General features: G+C 42.3%; 1 non-coding gene across 1 annotated transcript; it reads left to right on the top strand.

Annotated features, from left to right (window-relative positions):
• The first annotated feature begins 601 nt into the window (after positions 1-601).
• Positions 602-693, top strand: trnar-ucu (transfer RNA arginine (anticodon UCU)). The gene is given in 2 exon segments: positions 602-638; positions 658-693. It is a non-coding gene; the product is annotated as a tRNA-Arg (tRNA).
• The last annotated feature ends 14,845 nt before the right edge of the window (positions 694-15,538 follow it).

Genomic DNA, 15,538 nt, shown 5'->3' with positions numbered 1-15,538 from the left:
CAGAAGGAAGGAAGGAAGGAAGGAAGGACAGATGGAGGGAAGAAAGGACAGATGGAGGGAAGGAAGGACGGAATGGAGGAAGGAAGGGAGGACAGAACGAAGGAAGGAAGGAGGACAGAATGAAGGAAGGAAGGACAGAAGGAAGGACAGATGGAGGGAAGGAAGGACGGAATGGAGGAAGGAAGGAGGACAGAATGAAGGAAGGAAGGGAGGACAGAATGAAGGAAGGAAGGAAGGAAGGAAGAAGGACGGAAGGACGGACGGAAGGAAGGAAGGACGGACGGACGGACGGACGGACGGACGGAAGGAAGGAAGGAAGGAGATTGTGGTGCTAAATGGGAACACTTGCCCTAACAGCTGGACTTAGATCTTAGGAAGGAAGGAAGGAAGGCAGGAAGGACAGAGGGAGGAAGGAAGAAGGAAGGAAGGAAGGAAGGAAGGAAGGAAGGAAGGAAGGAAGGAAGGGAAGGAAGGAAGGAAGGAAGGAAGGAAGGAAGGAAGGAAGGAAGGAAGGAAGGAAGGAAGGAAGGAAGGAACGAACGAACGAACGAACGACGAACAGTCCAAACAGACTATCTACTGCAGTTTTATACAAACGCGAGGCTCTGTGGCGCAATGGATAGCGCGTTGGACTTCTAGGCAGCAACAGGAGAAGTGATTCAAAGGTTGTGGGTTCGAGTCCCACCAGAGTCGAGCTCTTAATGTTTGCAGAGTGATGAAACAGATTTATGCTCCACTCAAACGCTGACTGAAGCCAATTAATTGAAGTCCTATCTACAGATCAGCAGACATTCCCTTGTTTACTACATCAGCTGATCAGTAAATAAGATACAGTCAGACTCTTCTTATTAAATAGGTAATAATCTTCCTCCCTTCCTTCCTCCTTTCCTTCTTTCTTCCTCCCTTCCTTCTTTCTTTCTCCCTTCCTTCCTTCTTGCTCCTTCCTTCCTTTCTTCTTTCTTCCTCCCTTCCTTCCTCCTTTCCTTCCTTCCTTCCTCCTTCCTTCCTCCCTCCCTCCCTCCCTTCCTCCTTTACTTCTTCTTTTCCTCCTTCCTTCCTTCCTTCCTCTTTCCTTCTTTCTTCCTTCCTCCCTTCCTCCTTCCTCTCCTCCTCCCTCCCTCCTTTACTTCCTTCCTCCCTTCCTCCTTCTTCCTCCCTCCCTCCCTCCCTCCCTCCTTTACTTCCTTCTTCTCCCTTCCTTCCTCCTTTCCTTCCTTCCTTCCTTCCTTCCTTCCTTCATCCTTTCCTTCTTCCTTTCCTTCCTTTGTTCCTTCCTCCTTTCCTTCTTTCTTCCTCCCTTCCTCCCTCCCTCCCTCCCACCTTTACTTCCTTCTTTCTCCTTTCCTTCCTCCCTCCCTCCTCTCTCCCTCCCTCCTTTACTTCCTTCTTCCTCCCTTCCTTCCTCCTTTCCTTCTTTCTCCTCCCTTCTTCCTCCTTTCCTTTTTCCTTTCTTCCTTCTTCCTCCCTTCCTTCCTCCTTTCCTTCTTTTTTACTCCCTTCCTTCCTCCTTTCCTTCCTTCTTCCTTCCTTTCCTCCCTCCTCCCTTCCTTCCTTCTTCCTCCCTTCCCTCCTTGACTCGAGGACAACAGGAGGGTTAAAGAATCAACACAGACGGTGAGTATATATTTATCTTGCTGGCTTTAGTTCAGACACATAAGGAATTGTTGCTATTCACAGCTTTTTAAAACACCTTTTATCTTTTCTTCTTCTTCTCTTGCATGTGCACGCCCGTCTCTCTCCCAGCATCCTTTGCTGCGGTGCGGTGATCCCAACCACTTCCTCTCTGTAATCATGTTGATTGGCACCCAACGGCAGCACCTTTTGATTAACACTACACTAAAATCCTCATTAGCCATGCAGGAGAAAAAAAACTCCCGCAAACATTCAATTTTTAACAGCGAGCGAGCGAGCGAGCCGTATGACCTCACACACACACACACACACACACACACACACACACACACACACACACACACACACACACACACACACACACACACACATATACACACCAATTACTCCAATCTGAATGTTGGTGCTAGACTGTGGCTTTTTTAATGAACGGCTAAAAATAGATTTAACTTTTTCGGGTTTGGCGTGGAGGGATTAATTTGCTCCTGAGAGCGGTGAGAAGTGAGTCTACTGTAGATGAGAATGTCCTTGAGAAGAAAAAAAAGGAAAAAAAAGAAAAAAAAAGAAAGAAAACATGTGCAAGACGGTTAAAAAATGCTTGCCGGAGCTGAATCGAACTGCTTATAGATTATTGTGTCAATACTTTTACTACGAAGCTTTATCACTTTCTCTCTTCTTTCTTTCTGCGGCACATTTCTTCCTTCCTTCCTCCTTTCCTTCCTTCTTCCTCCCTTCCTTCCATCTTCCTCCCTTCCTTCCATCTTCCTCCCTTCCTTCTTCCTTTCCTTCCTTCTTCCTTCCTTCCCTTCCCTCCTCCTTTCCTTCCTTCTTCCTCCCTTCCTTCCTTGTTTCCTTCCTTTTTCCTCCCTTCCTTCCTCCTTTCCTTCCCTTCCTTCTTCCTCCCTTCCCTCCTCTTTTCCTTCCTTCTTCCTCCCTTCCCTCCTCTTTTCCTTCCTTCTTCCTCCCTTCCCTCCTCCTTTCCTTCCTTCTTCCTCCCTCCCTTCCTCCCTCCCTTCCTTTTTCCTCCCTTCCTTCCTCCTTTCCTTCCTTCTACCTCCCTTCTTCCTTCCTTCCCTTCTTCCTCCCTTCTTCCTTCTTTCCCTTCTTCCTCCCTTCCTTCCTCCTTTCCTTCCTTTCCTTCCTTCTTCCTCCTTTCCTTCCTCCTTTCCTTCTTTCTTCCTCCCTTCCTTCATCCTTTCCTTCTTTCTTCCTCCCTTCCTTCCTCCTTTCCTTCCTTCCTTCCTTCCTTCCTTTCCTTATCACTTTCTCTCTTCTTTCTTTCTGCAACACATTCCTCTGCAGTATTATCTGGGACTGTAAGGCATATATATATATATAAAAAAAAAAGAATGACATCAAATTAGTCTTTCAAAAAAAAAAAAAAAAAAGCAGAGTTAGTTGATTTTTCCCGCTGTTGTTGCCTTGAGAGAAACTCACCTAGTGGCGATCCAATTCCCACCACTCGCCTAATTTGTGAAGCAGACTTTGTGCAGAATATTCATTAGCAGCCATAAATATCTTCTTTCTGAATATTCATGACTGCAGGGAGAACACGAAGAGGGGAGTGGGGGGGGGGGGGGGGGAGAAAGAAAGACAAGACAAAACATGGCCGACCAAGGTAATTGTCTAAGTCTATTTTCCTCCAGAACAAAAGAGCTCTCTGTACTCTCCTCTGCATTGCCCCCCCCCTTCCCCCAGCCCCCCCCCCCCCTCTGCATAACTCACATGTGAGAGAGACTGATATCACACATCTAAACTCGTCTCCTTTTTAAATTTAAAGCACGATAACTTCTAAATAAACACACATAATGCAAAAATATTTAGGTCACCTTTAATTTAAGAAATAGAAGAATAGAAATACAAAAAAAAAAGAAAAAAAGAATTGGATTTAGTAATTTATGTTAATAGGTCATTTTTTTTGGTGGACAATTAATATCCAAAAATAATAGATTAGCCTACTTCACCCTTTATATTCTGACTCATAATTCATCTCTGCACTAATTCACATTCATACATTCACCCATCAGTCATTAATAAATGTTTGATTAGTCCTTCTGTTTGATGGGAAAAAAGACATTTTATAGAATATGAAGAATAAAACATGTTTGAAAGCTGTTTTTTTTTTTTAAATGTGTTAAATAAATACAGGTCACACTTGTATATTTGCATTTATTAAAATGTTTACCAGCTGCACACACACACACACAAAAAAAGATGCATTTTATTTCCATTTGTGTACACTGTGGGTCAGATTAGGAAAGTCAAGCTAAAATAAATCTATATATGGTGTTTTTACACTTTACATTGAAAGCACATTAGAAGGTTTTAATAGTCAGTATGAACAGGAGGAATGATTACAGAGAGGAAAACCTGACTGCTGGTTTAAGACACTTGAAAAATGGTGAACTTGTCCTTTAATCACCTCACAGTATGAAGCCAGTTCACCACAGAGCTGCAGATTTGGGCTTTAGACTTGCCTTGGACTTCACTGCTGTAAGTTTTTAACTAAAAACAAAAAGCATTAGTGACTCAAGTTTAGACTCGATGTGAGACCCTGCAAAAATGAAAAATAAAAATCAAGTCTTTAAATTGATGCACAAATCCACTGAAATGGAAGAAAACACTGAGTTTAATTGACTTAGATGTGTCAAATAACTTAAAAAGCAGCTGTTTGAATGTATATATATAAGTATCTATGTGTATGCACGTACATGAACCAAAACAGCAGATGTGCATAGAGACAAACACACACAGTTAAAATAGTCTGATGCATTTTAAAGTTGACAGGTTGCGCTCACCTGTCCACTCCTTCCTCCTCATCCTCTTCATCTGGCGTCAATATTATTTAGTTTTTCTGTTAATTAAAAACATTTTGCAGCCTAAAGATTTATTTTTCTGCTCCTCTTTTTCTCTTTTTGAGACATTTATCCATGTGAAATGCTCGGTGTTATTTCTGACTCAGACTCCACTCCACTCTTCATGTGTTGATTTAATGACTTCCTGCTTGACCTTTGACCTTACAGGTATGGACACACCTACTGAAGGGATGGGAGAAGTTACAACCATTACAACCACCTGATACAGAGCGAGCAAACTTCCGGTTTTCAAAATAAAACGTTGGTAGGAAGGAAGGAAGGAAGGAAGGAAGGAAGGAAGGAAAATTGGAAGGAAGGAAGGACAGAACGAAGGAAGGACAGTAGGAAGGAATGAAGGACAGTAGGAAGGACAGAAGGTAGGAAGGAAGGCAGGACAGAAGGAAGGAAGCAAGGAAGGGAGGAAGGAAGGAAGGAAGGAAGGAAGGAAGGAAGGAAGGACAGATGGAGGGAACATTTACCCTAACAGCTGAAAACATTGATTAGAAAAGTAATCAAAAGTAATAAGTTACATTACTTTGATGAAGTCATTGAAATAGTAACATTACTTATTACATTTTAAATAGAGTAACAAGTAATCTATTACATTTCCAAAATAACCTTCTCAACCCTGATAGTAGAGTAGTACCTTTTAAATGGTGAGGTACCCCAAAATAAAATAAAACATAGGAAGGACAGAAGGAAGGAAGGAAGGAAGGAATGAAGGAAGGAAGGAAGGACAGAAGGAAGGAAGGGAGGACAGAAGGAAGGAAGGATGGAAGGAAGGAAGGAAGGAAGGAACATTTACCCTAACAGATGAAAACATTGTTTACATTTTAAATAGAGTAACAAGTAATCTATTACATTTCCAAAAAAACCCTGATAGTAGAGTAGTACCTTTTAAATGGTGAGGTAACCCAAAATAAAATAAAGAATCCCAGAGTTTATCCAGTTCCAGTGAAAAAACCCAAACAAACTCAAATATAGATGTTTTCCATTTGTTTTGTTCTGCAGACGACCTGACAACCATCAGCTGCTGTCAGTCTGCTCACAGTGAAAGTGAAACCTACACACACACACACACACACACACACACACACACACACACACACACACACACACTAGCAGTGATAGTGTATTATTCATCACGTCTTGCACTGGTTTTGCACTCCCTGCAAGCTGTCGATACGTCTCTGCATCAACACAAAGCTCAAAGTAAGTAAAAGCTGCTGCTGATGAAACACTGTGACTGGTCCTGATGCAGAGAGCTGGATCTGTTTCATCACAGGTGAGTTATCAAGCAGAGGCTCAACATGTCATGTCTTAGGAAGGAAGGAAGGAAGGAAGGGAGGGAGGGAGGGAGGTGAGTTATCAAGCAGAGGCTCAACATGTCATGTCAGTATTCATGAAAATCACCTGAACTTAGATTTTGGTGCTTAATGGGAACACTTACTTAGATCTTAGGAAGGAAGGAAGGAAGGAAGGAAGGACAGTAGGAAGGAAGGAAGGAAGGAAGGAAGGAAGGAAGGAAGGGAGGGAGGAAGGAAGGACAGAGGGAAGGAGAGTAGGAAGGAAGGAAGGAAGGAAGGAAGGGAGGAAGGAAGGACAGAGGGAAGGACAGTAGGAAGGAAGGAAGGAAGGAAGGAAGGAAGGAAGGAAGGAAGGAAGGAAGGAAGGAAGGAAGGAAGGGAGGGAGGAAGGAAGGACAGAAGGAAGGAAGGAAGGAAGGGAGGGAGGAAGGAAGGACAGAGGGAAGGACAGTAGGAAGGAAAGAAGGAAGGAAGGAAGGAAGGAAGGAAGGAAGGAAGGAAGGAAGGGAGGTGAGTTATCAAGCAGAGGCTCAACCCCTGCAGCAGCACAGACCCAAACCTGAGGGGTGACATCATTTTCATATCTACCCAGGGAGCTCTGTGATTGGCTGCGGAGGACCGTGGAGAGGGCTCTCATTACAGGCCTGTTGTTTTGATATCTTGCCTCCTGCAGACCTCCTGCAGACCTCCTGCAGACCTCCTGCAGACCTGCACTCAGCACTTCTCCTCGCACTTAATTGACAACAGCAGCTTGCAGAGAAATGATACTGAGACTCGCTGAGCTGCTAACAAATACTCTGGCTGCTTACTGTACACTTACAGATTATACTGGAGGACTGTCAGCTTTGCTTAGTCAGTTTAAATTCATTCATAAGAAGAAGAAACAAGAGGCAGACATAAGAGTGTGTGACAGTTACAGTCAACCAAAGCTAGCTTTATTCAAAACATAAAATCTGAAGCTACGAAGATGTTTAGACATTTAAAACAAGAAGACCTTCATCAGCTGGTTGTTTAATCCTCCTGTTGTCCTCGAGTCAAGGAAGGAAAGGAGGGAGGAAGGAACGGAAGGAAGGAAGGAAGGAAGAAGGAAGAAAGGAAGGCGGGAGGGGGGAGGGAATGAAGGAAGGGAGGAAGAAGGAAGGAGGGAGGGGGGAGGGAATGAAGGAAGTGAGGAAGAAGGAAGGAAGGGAGGGAGGAGGGAAGGGGAGGGAAGGAAGGAAGGGAGGAAGAAGGAAGGAAGGGAGGAAGGAAGAAGGAAGGAAGAAGGGAGGAAAGGAGGGAGGAAGGGAGGAAGGAAGAAGGAAAGAAAGGATGGAGGAAGGGGGAGGGAATGAAGGAAGGGAGGAAGAAGGAAGGAAGGAAGGAAGGAAAGGAGGGAGGAGAGAGGAACAGTTAAAACAGACAGGGTCAATTTGACCCAGGAGGACGGCCGGAAGCTTAAATGAATCTACTGTATGTACTGTACTGTGAGTGATGTGTGACTTCATTAAGTATGATAAATAATGCAGGACGTGTGTGTTTTTACTCGAGGGATTTCAGTAGATATACAGTATGCAAAATATTCTCATTATTTGGTGAATAAACAGCTGCTTTGTTTATTGAGTTTTAAATTAAAATCAAACAAAACATATAAAATTCCCCCATAACAGTCTCAGCAATAAGAAAAATAAAAAATAAATAAAAGCGTTAGGAGTGTATCCACATAATTTAGATAGAAGTATTGCCAAAATAATCCTAATTAACCATATAAGTACTAATATAAATGCAATATACACATATATATACCCATACCTACACTCATTTATACATATATACATATACACATAGATACTTATACATACGTGCAACTTACAAAAAGAGCTGAGTGAAGGTAGATCAGCAGGTGATGTGTGAACAGCTGTGTGTGTGTGTGTGTGTGTGTGTGTGTGTGTGTGTGTTTATTCTGCAGCAGCCAGGTGTCATCAGCTGATTTAATGAAGGCTGTCCTGTAGCCTTCAGATGCTGCAGGGGTTTAATAGACTGATGGAGAATGTTTCATACAGTATAAAGCAGCAGTGGACAGAAGATACTGTAAGAAAGGAATGAAAAGAAGACAGGAAGGAAAGAAAGAAAGGGAGGAAGGACAGATGGAAGGACGTGTGTATTAGTGTTATGTATTATGGGTGGGGGGAAAAATCGATACAGCATAGTATCGCGATATTTTGCGTGGCAATATTACATCGATACACAGATCCCAAATATTTTTATTTTTATTATGTATATTGCAAATTAAAAATGTAAGTTATTGGTACTAGAATAATAAAATCAATAGCTTTTTCAGTCCAGTAGACGGGTTCTTCGAGAGGTGAAAGTCAGCGTGCAGGAGGAAGTACAAGCCATCTGTTTTCACTCTCATAGTTATACATTTTCACTCAGTATAAGTAACATTTGTATGTAAAAGGAAAATGTATGTATGTAAGAGAAGAATGTATTCATATGAGGATGAGAGTTTGGTGGAAACGGAAGGCAGCATTTATCGTCTACATACTCCGGTACAGTAGGTGGCGGTATACAGCTGATAAGCAACGGTTGCAACCGGCCACAGGGTCACGAGAGAGAAACTTTGAGTCTGGTACAAACATAGTGGAGACGGAGAAGTGACCGAGAAACACCCAGAGAGGAGAAGGTTAGATGAACAAAACATATAAAAGAAGGACTTTGACCAGACAAGGACCCGCTGACACATCGGTGTGGTTTAATAACGGCGGAGGGACGGACGGAGACCCGGTGGAGGTGAAGGTGGACGCTGCCCTACCGGACAGGTGAGTAACATCAGCTCTGCTTCACATAAACTGTAACGTTACCTGCTGACATTCAGCTCGCTGTCTAATTAGTCATGATATGTTGTTGTTGTGATGTTAGCTGTAAAGTAGCAGAGTTGTTACTACAGCAGTTTGACGCTCTGCACGTTAGCTTCGCAGCAGCTAACGTTAGCAGCGTGCTAACGTTAGCTACAACGTAGCTGCTGTGTAGTTGCTGTTTGTTCACTGCTTTCAAACTGTTTACAGTCATGAAGACCTATAAACACAGACTGGCTGTCACAATAAGATGATTTGGAGTGATATGCAGGCCAACATGTTTATGTTATCTTTAGCTTCAACTCTGGCCAGTGTAGTTGTGTAAAATCAACCTGAACAGCTAACTCCTGCTAGTTTTTAACTGCGGTCAAGTGCGCCGTCGTTCTTCTTTTCGTGGCCAAACCAGCTGCACCAACATTTCATGAGAAAATATTAGCATTTCAGTTCAATAGCTTATAGACTATGTGGCCTAATGTCTGAAAATCAGCTTCAGATCACATTGGCATGTCTGTTTTTACTGCCTTAGAATAACCAATGTTTTATTTTGAAAACCGGAAGTTTGCTTGCTCCGTATCAGTGGACTACGTGTATTTGCCATACATTCTGTAATACGGGCGCACTTGAAATGTTGGTGTGGCTGGTTCGACCACAAAAAGACCAATGACGGCTCATTTGACCGCAGTAGTCGTGTTTTGTTACATAAACAGATTGATACACAGATTTACTTTCTTGATCCAATATTTGGACAATCTTGATTTAGAACAGCAGGTTATCCAGGCAGAGGAAAAGAAAACACACAGTAAATCAACACTAGAAAATAGAAATCTATGTCTGTATAAAACAATAGCTCAATACAAAAATATAATTTTAATAACTGCATGTTGTTAGTTAGATGATGATTTGTTAATTCAGCTGAAAAAATCAAGGCCTGGTGATTTCATATTTGCTCCACACAGTTGTTAAAATCCAACTTTATATGAATGATTTACACATTTTGCACATTACTGTATCTTCTCAGTTATCCAGTAACAATGGCATATGACTAATAATGGGTCTGTATTTATTCCTGGACCCTGCTCTGCTCATCAGACCTGGACCCTGCTCTGCTCATCAGACCTGGACCCTGCTCTGCTCATCAGACCTGGACCCTGCTCTGCTCAGCACTCCTCCCCAGAAGTCTGCAGACGCCGCTGATATGTAAGGGCTGAATGTCTGTTCTTCCTTTTCCTCCTGTATTCTTAAAGTGACATTAATATCCTTTAATATATATATCGTCCAACAAAAGTAGTTATTGTGACAGGCCTACTTGGAGGTAACAGCGACTTAAACGTTCATCTTTTTCTTCTTCTTTGACTTTATTAACTCCACTACACAGTACTTTATCACATTGACTGAAAGCTGCTGTGATTCAAGCCTAAAATCTAAAATCTGGTGTGAAATAACTGTGAAAATACCATTTATAAGGCTCCTGTGTGTGTGTGTGTGTGTGTGTGTGTGTGTGTGTGTGTGTGTAGACCTCGCTGTAAACGAGGAGGGAGTTTTTCTATCACTTTGTACAATCACTTCCCACTCAGAGCTCGTGCTTCATGACTAATTGCTCGGTAAATAATCTGAATCCAAACAGAGGCAGCTGGGAATGAAGCGGAGTCGCTCATTAGGATGAGTGGCGTCGCTTGAACGAGGCTGAACACACGCACACACACACACACACACACACAACACAACGCGACCTGTGATTACCTGAATCAAGACGCCGGTGCTCCAATCAGAACAGAACCGGAGCTTGTTTTACATTTTGACGTTTTCTGGGAGTTTACTTCACTCACTTATTCAGAGAGAGAGGGAGAGGGGGAAAGAGAGGGAGAGAGAGAGAGGGAGAGAGAGGGAGAGAGAGAGAGAGAGGGAGAGAGAGAGAGGGAGAGAGAGAGAGAGAGAGGGAGAGGGAGAGAGAGGGGGAGGGAGAGAGAGAGAGAGAGAGAGAGAGAGAGAGAGAGGGGGAGGGAGGGAGAGGGAGAGAGAGAGTGAGAGAGAGAGAGAGAGGGAGAGGGAGAGAGAGAGAGAGAGAGAGAGAAAGGAAGAGAGAGAGAAAGAAAAGAAAGAGAGATAGACAAAGAGACAGACAGAGAAAGAGATAGACAGACAGACAGAAAAGACATAGAGAGCGAGAGAAAGACAGAAAGAAAGAAAGAGAAAGAGAGTCAACAGCTCTGATGAGAGAGAGTGATAGAGACAGACAGAAAGAGAAAGAGAGACAGACAGACAGACAGAAAGAGACATAGAGAGCGAGAGAAAGACAGAAAGAAAGGAAGAGAGAGAAAGAAAGAGAGAGAGATAAACTTACAGTGAGGACAGAAAGAAAAGAAGTTTAACAGTGGAAAGTTGTGACGTGTGATCAGTTTCTTAGGCTAACAAACAATCAGGTGAACTGTGGGACGCTCTCTATTGTAAACAGGAAACAGCCGTCACCATGGAAACTGACTCCTGTAGATTCATATTATTAGTGCACAAGACAGTAGGCGTGTTTGTTTCCACTTTCTTTTTTTATCAATCAGTGTCGTTGATATGTGGCAAATCTAGCAGAAGGGAATATATATTTAGTTATTTATTATTATTTATTTGTTCGCTTTCTTTTCTTTTGTATTTGAGCTTCCTTTTTATTGGTACGAGATTTAAACCAAGAAGCAGCTACCGAGGAAAAGTGGAAATAACCTGAAAGGCCTCAAAATGCTCCAAAAGTGCAGAGTCAGTTATTTGTTTTAATGAAGTCATTCTGGTCTCAATCACTAATTTCAGGCCCTCTAATAATCGTGCTGGTGGTCATTTTTGGGAAATTATTGCTCCATTAATAAGATTCGAAGACTTATAGTAGCTTTGATGATCTGCTGTGTGGATGTTGATTGACAGCTGGCTCATCTGCTGCTCTCCTCGGCTCCAGGACTCACACTATTGTCGTAATATTTCACTAATGTTAGCTCAAGTGTGCAGCGCTCAGTGTTAGCTTCGGTCAGAGGTAGCGGGATGTGAAAGGAAACACTCTGCACTCCTTATTTGGAAGCTCCTGGCTCCAAATGGAAAAGATGGCGGCGACCATAAGCTGCAACTCTGGGCTTCAAACTGGCTCCAATACAAACTAATGTCTGGTTAGCTTATAGTAAACAATAGTAAGCAGAATATTTTTGAGTTATAGACTGTTGGTCAGGAACAACAAGACATTAATAGGTTGTTACTTGAGCTTTGGAAAATGGTGGTTTTTGCCATTTTCTGACATTAATAAAACAAAATGACTCATTGATTACTTTAGAAAATAATAAACAGACTTTATTTGACAATGAAATGTAATTGCAGCTCTAAGCCACACAGTCACCAAAACAAAATGTATTTTATTCATTAGTAATTGTTTCATTTATACTATAAAATGTAATGATAATTGAGGAAATTCACATTTTTGAACCTGAAACCAGCAAAATATTTGGCTTTTTTTAACTTAAATTACTGAGATTCCTATTAATTTAATACATTTTCAATTAATCTTCTTATGATCAATTAATTGATAGCTCAATTTCAGTATTTGTGATGAAGAATATCGACATTATAAAGCTTAAAATGCACTGCAGTGTCTGTGCTGTAAATCCTTCCTCCTCTTCGTCTCAGGTTCCTCCTCCTCAGTCTCTTATGAATCCTGTCCTTCTTCCCATTAACTGCTTTTCTCCTCCTCCTCCTCCTCCTCTTCCTCACATTGCTGCAGTGTCGCAGGAGTTTCAGCATCAGAGTCGTCATCTGTTGGACCCTGCAGGACGGCGCTATAATAACCCCCTCGCTCCTCTACACACACTGAACCGTACAGATACAATAAACCTGCCGAGCCTCCAGAGCTCAGAACAGTTAGACATGATCCTAAAGGTGTGTGTGTGTGTGTGTGTGGCAGGCAAAATAAGGAAGGTTTGAAATTGTGCATCCCCCCCCCCCCGCCGCCTCCCACAGCGAGGCCTGCTGAGAGCCTGCAGGAGCAGTGGAGGACGGATTTCAGCTCATCTCCTCCTGTTGTTATTTTTGGCTCTGACTCCATTTCATTAAGCCTCTCTGTCAACACATTTGTTGTTCTCTCACGTCATCGGCCTCTGTTTTCATGCTCATTTTGTTGTTTGCAGTCAGATCGATGTCCAAATCTGAGAGATTTACGAGGAAAAAGCCGTCGTTTATATATCGTTTAGCTTCAGGAGGATGTCGGTGCTGCAGAAATCCTGTTTTTATCTCCTTTAATATTCTTTTGAAATGGCTGCAAAACACAGAATTTAGTCGTGTTTCTGTCCATCTGATCAGTGTGAGTCCTGTCTTCATCGTCTTTAGCTCTGGTTAGATGTGTAGCAGTTAGATCTACATGTCTGTTTGCTGCTCAGAGTCGAAGCAGCTGGATTAACCCTCCTGTTGTCCTCGAGTCAAGGAAGGAAGGGAGGGAGGGAGGGAGGGAGGGAGGAAGGAAAGGAGGAAGATGGAAGGAAAGAAGGGAGGGAGGAAAGAAGGAAGGAGGGAGAGAGGGAGAAAGGAAAAGAGGAAGGAAGGGAAGAAGGACATAGGAAAGAAGGAAGGTCCCCTAAAGAAAGAGACGAGGAGGGAGGAAAGAGAGGGGAAGGAAGGAAGGAAGGAAGGAAGGAAGGAAGGGAGGGAGGAAAGAGAGGAAAGAGAAAGGAAGGAAAGAAAGAGAGAAGGAGGGAGGGAGGGAGGGAGGAAAGAAGGAACAGTCAAAACAGACGGGGTCAATTTGACCCGAGAGGATAACACAAAGGTTAAAGCTGTTAGGGAGCCGGCTGCTGGTTTGACTACACATCTGGGCATCAAGTATGTCCCCATTAATATATTTGGTACTATATATATATTAGGGCTGCAATAGGAATTTAAAAGGCTGCAACTAGGATTCAACCGGCTGGAACTAGGACTGGGCAATAAATCAATATTAAATCGGTATCGTCTTAGATTTTGAAATCGTAATATCATCATATGAAATAAGTGTCTTTTCCTGCTTTTAACCCTCCTGTTGTCCTCGAGTGAAGGAAGGAAGGGAGGAAGGAAAGGAGGAAGGAAGGAAAGATGGAAGGATGGAAGGAAGGAAGGAAGGAAGGAATGATGGAAGGGAGGAAGGAAAGATGGAAGGAAGGAATGATGGAAGGGAGGAAGGAAGGAAGGAAGGAAGGATGAAAAGAGGAAGAAAGAAGGAAAGGAGGAAGGAAGGAAAGACGCAAAGACGGAAGGATGGAAAGAAGGAGTAAGGAAGGAAGGAAGGAAGGAAAGATGGAAGGAAGGAAGAAGGAAGGAAGGAAAGGAGGGAGGAAGAAAGGAAAGAAGGAACAATCAGAACAGACGGGGTCAATTTGACCCGGGAGGACGACACAAGGGTTAAAAGCATTACAGTAAAAATATAAATCTCTGAGCTAAAACTGTTCTATTATCTGCTTTTATCCACTTACTCATTATATCCACATTACTGATGATCATTAATTAATAATCTCATTGTTTAATATTTTGTTTAAGCACCGATAGTCGTCTCTACAATGCTGTGAAAACACTGATATCGAGGTATTTGGTATTTGGTCTAAAATATTGTGATGTGTAATTCTGCATGCATCGCCCGGCTCTAGCTGCAACCTGCTTTAAAACACTGATGCAAACTTTGGCTGAATATTAATATACATAAATGTGTGTGGGAATATAAGTGCTAGATTTGTGGGAATCGATCATGATAAAACGTAATTATCACCATCATCATGTCTATATATGGACTTATAACATACAGTAAATCCTCCTCAGCTCCTCTCTTTGACTCTTGCTTGTTGGTAGTGAGCAGTATCAGAACCTTTTTAGCTGAAAACTCAAATTAAATCTGTTTATTATCATTTTTACTAATTTGTCAGCTGTAGGAAATTACATCACTTTAATATTTGATCATTTTATTGACTGAACAATACGATCAATTAAGAGTGAAAAGAAGCAAATATGAAGCAAACTATGAGCTAAAGGCTGCAGAGTTGTTGAGATTTATGTGATTTCTGCTGTACAGTAGAAGCAACTCTTCACATTATACAGTATAATTTAATTTAATGTCAGTTTAATGAAGGCAGGTTTAAAGTTACATGAACATCACATTTCTTTAATATGAGTCCTGAGTGGAAAAGCTGCACCGGCTCCTGCGGCAGAGCCTCCACTATAATGAAGTCATTCAGCTCCACTAATGGACCACTCAGAGCTGCCAGTCACACACACACACACACACACACACACACACACACACACACACACACACACACACACACACACACACACACACACACACACACACCATGGCCTTCAGGCTTCATCTTTCCCAGATGTGGGGTATCGTCTCCATCTAAGAGCCCCACCTCCAACCCCCAGACTCTGTATATCTCCCACAGGCTGATCCAGCAGCAGGGAGTCTCTCTGCTGGGGGTGACGAGCTGAGCTTTTTTTAAGGCCTGAAGGTTTCCTGCTTCTTATTTCATCTGAATCCTTAACGACGGTGATTTCTAATAATGACTGTAAATCTGAGCGGTGAGGGCAGCTCATAAAACCTACTTCATGAGGTTCTCTACTCTCTACTCGCTGGATGCTTATTATTGTTTAAATCCTTTCATAGAGGCTGCTTATTTATTTGTGTTTGTATTCATTATTAAAAAAAGAAACAGGGAAAATGACTTAGTACAACAATCAAACACCACACAGATGAATGTTTTATGTGTAAAGAGGTTTTTCTTTTTTTTACTTACTTATTCTGGTGAACACTCATCTGCATTTTCTCCCCATTTTTCCATCATCAGAAGCATTTTATGATCTTTACACACAGATCTGGTTTTATTTAAATCTGTGTCAACTTTTTTTGCTATGTTGAGTATTCGAC

Source organism: Scomber japonicus, chromosome 16 (genome assembly GCF_027409825.1).
Source record: "Scomber japonicus isolate fScoJap1 chromosome 16, fScoJap1.pri, whole genome shotgun sequence".
NCBI lineage: Eukaryota > Metazoa > Chordata > Actinopteri > Scombriformes > Scombridae > Scomber > Scomber japonicus.
This window is presented reverse-complemented; position numbering and strand designations above follow the sequence as displayed.